Consider the following 6,576-nt stretch of genomic DNA (forward strand, 5'->3'; position numbering starts at 1 on the left):
AGGGCGACTCCGACTTCATTATCGACGATCCATTAAAAGCATCTCCAATAGACGCCCAAAAACTACTTCGTACGCTAAAAATCGTCCTTTTTGAGCGCCGGAGACGCTCCAACAGATGTTGCAAAATAGTGCCCGCACAAAAAAAAATCACGTCCGCGCTAAAAAGCGATATCGCAAGCTGCAAATGTTGGGCGCCGGATCGCACGCGCTTCATAATTTGCACTGCGTGTTTTTTTAGGCGCGCGTTTTTGGACACGTGAAAAATCAATGTTGGCCGCGGCGTGCTAAAAATGCTACAGTGGCGCTGTAAAACTATTTTTGCGCTCGATACTTTTGCGCCTCTGTTGGAGATGCTCTAAGAACTTTGCAGAAAAACAACGCACTTAACCTATGCCAAACAATCGAACCAACGTAGAGGCATGCATCTCAAGTACGTTGTTTTCATTATTTCTTTCCTCGCAATCGGATCACACAACTCAGGACGCGATCAAACGTCTTGACCACTCAAACTCGCTCCTAAACCTTACTCCGTGACTCGGCTCGGCTACGTTGTCAACACCCAAGCAGAATTCAAACACGGACTGACTTGGCATGCAAGCCGACACACGAAATGTTTCCGCCAGACTCATCTAACACAAGCTTATTACGAGTAGATATTGCTCCCGACAGGCTCGCCGCATGCATCTGAATCACGTCCTCCGTCGCCGTATCGGGCACCGGTCATCATCTGAGGAGGAGGAGCTGTCTTGCACGTCTGTCGTCTGCGGCCATGGCGAACATACTCTACCCTGGCAGCCAGTTCCTTCCGCCGGGCAATCTCCCAGAGCTTGTCCACGCCCACACGGTAGTCGCGCTTGATGACCGCCATTCTCAATGTCGGGAACTGATTTTTCACGATGAAACACAGGCTAGTGTCCTCGAGTTTCGCGTTGGTGGCCAAGCCCTCCAGGAGCGCGAGCTGTTCCGTGACGGGCTCGCCCTCCGCGTACCGGAACGTCCCGGCCTTCTCACGGGGCACGTTGTAAAACGAAAGGTCCGCCGCCAGGTCCAGGTTGTAGGTGCGCGCCACACGGCCGCCGCGGTGGCGTGGGGAGCGTAGACCGGAAGGAGGCGGTCCGAGAGCGTGGCGAGGATGTGGCCGCGACACATCGCGTCAGCGCGCGCCCACTGCTTGCCGGCGGCCGTCTTCTCGTCGGTGGGGCGCTCCTCGGTCAGCGCGTGCGCCATGCCGAGGGTGTGGAGGGGGAGCAGCACCGACTCCTTCCAGCGGAGGTAGCCGCTCTCTCCGTTCAGCGGCGCGATGGGGAGCAAAGGCTGCGCCGGCGACGACGTGGATGATGGATACCCCACGCGCCTGGCTGTGTTGGGTTTCTTCCCACGATCTCACGGGAAATGTTATCGTGCCATATACTCTACACGCACGAACGCGGGTCGCTGCAACACCAAACGACATGACTCTCTAACCTAATTTGTTCGCGTGCGACGCGTGTGACAGCAAAACGTGGGCATGGCCTTGCGTTTTGTTTTCTGGCAACTGCCCCATAAATCACGCCAGCTTTAATTCTTAGCAGTAACTCTCTTTGATCATTTTACCGTTATTGTTCGTCTCCAAAAGAGAAGAATGATGCATCAGAGTTTTTTTTCTTTTTTCTTTTTTGGGAAGATGCATCAGAGTATTGACTGTCCTGCCATGGCCTCGAAGCAATGCATACGGGATCCGGCTTGCCTGCTTCCTCCCCATACTCCCATCCGTGCTCCCACTTCATCCTACGATTATCTTTTTCTCTCTTTTCTTTCTAAACTAATCATCTTCCCTCCTGATTTTAAGGGGGTGGGGCCGGACCTTATTTTCTTTCAATCAAATCAAGCCACGTACGCGGGAGCACGGATGGGCACACGCCGGGGGAGCAGGCAAGTCTCGTCCTTGCATACGGACCAACAAATTTCCGGTGTAACGGTTCGGGTTATGAAGCACAGATTGCGTTACATGGGAATACGTTGTGAAGCATATCAATTTTATTTTGTTTCCATTGGTTAAAATTTCTGCGTCCATGTCAACGGCGAAGCACTTTCCGTGGTGGTGAGACCTGGAAAGTGCATATTGTGATATGCGGGAACATGTTTTTTCTACAATTCAAAACACATCACTTGAACCACTCGGACGTAAGCGACATGAAATTTGAATGTTCAAAAAAGGTTGTTGCCCTGGTTTATATAAACAAGCCAAATAGCCAAACAATACAAGGTATTGAGGATGTCCACAGAAGCCGGCCAAACAAAATACATGACAAAACTAGCAAAAATGCTTAAAAGAATGTACAACCATGCACTACCAAATGCCTCTAGTAAGCCGCCGAGATGAAGCACACGAGACCACGCCGTCACGTTTGAGAGACCCACACTCATTGGTGACGCGCTCAAGAGGTTAATAGGGCCACTGCGCAAAGCACCGCTGCCGCTGCGTCAACTGGAGACGAGCAAAGGTTTTCACCCTAAGTCTAGGAAGGTAGGGGAAGGATCAAAGGGACACCCCTAGAGGCACACGACATCCATATGTATCACCGCCGCCAGCACCGAGGCGCGGAGCTTTCGCTTGACCTCCCCCTCCCACCACGTCGCTAGACCAAGTACACTTGACGAGGAACCCCAACCACAAAAGGGGGAGTGCAAATCTAGACCAGGGCTTGGCTGCCACCACCGGCAACAACTTCGCTAGGAACACCCGCCACAGCACACCGCGCCACCCACATGGCCGAAGTACACTGCCAACACCTGCTAATATGCTACCCGCAGGAGGGTCGATCTGTGTAGCCCACCATCCAGGGTCGCCGACCCGATATCCTTGGTCACGAGCATGCCCACACACCAAGCCTAGCGTCATCGATCACTGTAGGAGAGGGCAGAAACCCCACTCCTTCCCGCTTATGGACAACACCCAACCCTGTGCTCCCCTACGAGCACGAGCAACTCTGGCTCAGCATTCAAATACGGACATACTCAAACGTCAAACTAACTAAGTCTCTATTCGCAAAAAGAAAACTAACTCAGACTCTAGCTACTAAACCTTGATAGTTGCATCCGGTCACGTTGCATCACCATTCAAACATGAACCGACTTTCTTTGATAATTTTCAAAAGGAGGGAGGGGGAGTCCCCACCTCAATATATTTCAAGACCGATGATCACACCATAGCCTGTCATGGTATTTCTGTTCCGGCTTACGTAGCCAATTAGTCCAGAGAGTAAAGTGGTCTCTAATAGTCTTAGCTATTACTACAACATTGGAGGTTACCATCTCATTACGAAAGTTTTTGGCATTCCCAGCCTCCCATATCTTCCACGTGATCGTGAGTATGGCAAATGACTTGAGGTAGCTGGGCGTTGTTGAAGAGAAGAGCGGTTCTGCCTTGGGCGAGCATGGAGTAACATGGGCTGACTTATGCATGCAAGCCGACACACGACCGGAAACCTAGTTTTTTCGCCAAAGACTCTCTAACACGAGTTTCTTTTTCCTACCCTGGCAGCCACCTCCTGCCGCCGAGCGATCTCCCAGATCTCGTCCATGCCCAAGCGACCCCGCTTGATGACCTCCTGTCTCAACGTCGGGAACTGTGACATCACGATTAAAGTTATGCTGAAGTCACCGAGCTTTGCCGTTACGGGCTCGCCCTCCGCGTACCGGAACGTCCCGGCCTTCTCACGGGGCACGTTGAGTAAGGGATCATCCACCGACATGTCCAGGTCGTAGGTGCGCGCCACGGCGCGCCACACGGCCGCCGCGGTGGCGTGGGGCGCGTAGACCTGGAGGAGGCGGTCCGAGAGCGTGGCCAGGATGTGGCCGCGGCACATGGCGTCCGCGCGCGCCCATCGCTTGCCGGCGGCCGTATTCTCGTCGGCGGGGCGCTCCTCGGTCAGCACGTGCGCCACGTCGAGGGTCTGGAGGCGGAGCAGCACAGACTCCCTCCAGCGGAGGTAGCCGCTCTCTCCATCCAGCGGCGCGATGGGGAGCAGAGGCGGCGCCTGGCAATGTTGTTTTTCTTGCCACTATCTCACGGCCTGGTACGAGGACCACGAGGTGCTGTATGTGGTAATATATACACACACGGACGTGGGTGGGTGCAACAATAAAACGACACGGACTCTAACCCGAGCTTTGCTACATCTACAGGCGATTTCTCACAGAAGGGGAGTTACGGACTGACATGACCCAGTTAAAATCAAGGGGTGGGGCCAGCTAAAATCAAGGAGGGGTGAATTCATGATGGAGAGGAGGACACATCTCCCCGTGAAACCAGCCTGTAGCACTCTTTCCGTAAGTGTAGGATTTTCGCTCTAACCCACTCAGCCTAGTGCCGGGATACCGAGACGTATCCGTCCACAACCCTACTCGGCCTTCTTATTTTTGAGATTCTTATATCGGGCATATAAACGCACAGATCGCGGACCACAGAGGGAGCTTACACTACCCCCGGCTTACAGGCGTGCGCACTCGGATGGCGGACAAACAGTCTCACGGGCGCGCCAGGCGCCGGTCCAGAACCCCGTCGCACCGCCAGGGCTGCTCATTCTCCTCCTCCGCCCCAACCATCACCCCTGCCTGTACGACGATGAAGACGAAGCCTTCTTGTGATTGGGGAACAAAGCGCCCATGCACGGTGCTCAATGGCCGCCGCTCCGTGGCTACGACTGAATGGTACGTACGTGCTTCAATGAAATTTATTTGATTTTGGTCTTCTGATTCGTGTTTTCACAGGAGGGACTGGGCGAATCTTTCTGATGGACCGATTGGCGTGATCGCCGATTACATCCTTGCCCACGACGTGGCCGATTACATCCGCCTCCGTGCTGTATGCCGTGCTTGGCGGCGGTGTTGCATCGATCCGCTAGGGCTCGACGAGCTCGACCGCCGTCTTCATCCTCGGCACTGGATCATGCTCCGGGAGAAACTTGCCATTCCCCACCGCCGTCGGTTTCTCAGCCTCTCCACTGGCGAGACCATAGAAGTGGATCTCCTGGTGCTTCTCTGGCACAAGACACTCACGTCCACCCCCGAGGGCCTCTTCATCCTGCTCGATGAGTACAACCACATTCGACTACTAAATCCGCTCACACGCCACATTATAGAGCTTCCACCGGTGACTACGTTGCTGCCTTCAGACCATCACTATGATCTTTTTAATGGTCAATTATTAGCGTGGGGTTCCTTCATTGTCACTGATCCTATCTCATTTGTGCTCTGTTTCCCCTCCCTCGGGCACCTAAGCATTGCCAAGCCCGGTGACAAGTGTTGGAAGGTAATACAGTTCAAAAGCTCGCCATATACAACTCCTTCCATGTTCTTGGGTCGTTTCTACTGTGTCATCCAAGACAACCTCATGGTATTGGAAACGAGCACATACCCACGATTGGAGGTGGCTGCAAAGCTGCGTAAGCCAATTTACACAGTGACTCATACATCACACCTGGTGGACAATGGTGGAAAGTTGATGTTTGTGCACGGGCAACCTTGCTCGATGAGATATGACGTGTATCGTGTGGATTTGGAAAAGAAGGCTCTATTTCCGGTCAAGGGATTCGATGGACACGCACTGTTTCTGGGCAAACGTTTCTCCTTTTCAGTGTGCACGAGGGTTTTCCCTTTCATTAAGGGCAGCACTGTCTACCTGAGCTTTGATTTCGACGAGAGAATCAATGGGAAAATTGAGGCCTATTATGTGCCAGACCGAAGGGCCAAACCCAATAACTACATCATCTGGGACAAGTCCCGAAACTGGCTGCATAGGGTCTTGTTGTCGCCGCATAGTATTGTCGATTGTCTCTCCTTGTGCAATACTTTCAAAGCATATTCTCTATATTTAAAACCAATAATTTATATTGACATGTAAAAATTTGAGTTGTAGGTTTTCCCATTTTCCATTTGTACCCAAAGCCTTTTACAATTAATAGTGTTTGGCTAGTTCTGGGGAGGCTTGACTTTTTCTTCTAAATGTGTACAAAGTGGGATGTCTATTTCAATGCTTATTACATAATTGTTTTTCTTCTATCAACTGAATTCACTGAGATATATTATTTTTCTCACGAAAAACTTTTCATATGAATAACTATACTTTGATGAATTGTAGCCTCAGACACATATGCATTGAGGAGTTGCATGTTACCATATGTAAGAGCATCTCCAACGGGATGGGGCAAATTTGGCCCTTCATGCGTCTGCGAATGCGTTCACACAATGTTCAGGCATGTCTGTTTTGAACCCTCATTTGTCCGACCGCGTAGCCGTGCACCCCCCCCCCCCCCCCCCCCCCCCCCCACACACACACACAATTGTCTGGACACACGCATATGATTGAGCGGATGAAGAGAGAAAGAGAAAAGGCTAAGTGGGATAGCCCAGACATATGAGGAGGATTTGAGGGGTCCGATTGTGTGGCATTTTTCTTCTCTCTCTTGCCCCAGTCCTGTCTGGGCGAACATACATGTACGGGAGAATATCCTGTGCTTCGGGAGCACCCAAGGACAGGTGCTCTAGCGTGAGCTACGTCGTTGGATCTAGATCCAATGGTCATCTAAGGATGCG

The 6,576-nt window shown here is 52.1% G+C and overlaps 1 pseudogene; it reads right to left on the reverse strand.

Moving 5' to 3' along the window:
- Positions 1–643: 643 nt before the first annotated feature.
- Positions 644–1,766, reverse strand: LOC125507409 (annotated as a pseudogene).
- Between the last annotated feature and the right edge of the window lie 4,810 nt (positions 1,767–6,576).

The sequence above is a fragment of the Triticum urartu genome, chromosome 5 (assembly GCF_003073215.2).
Source record: "Triticum urartu cultivar G1812 chromosome 5, Tu2.1, whole genome shotgun sequence".
Lineage (NCBI taxonomy): Eukaryota > Viridiplantae > Streptophyta > Magnoliopsida > Poales > Poaceae > Triticum > Triticum urartu.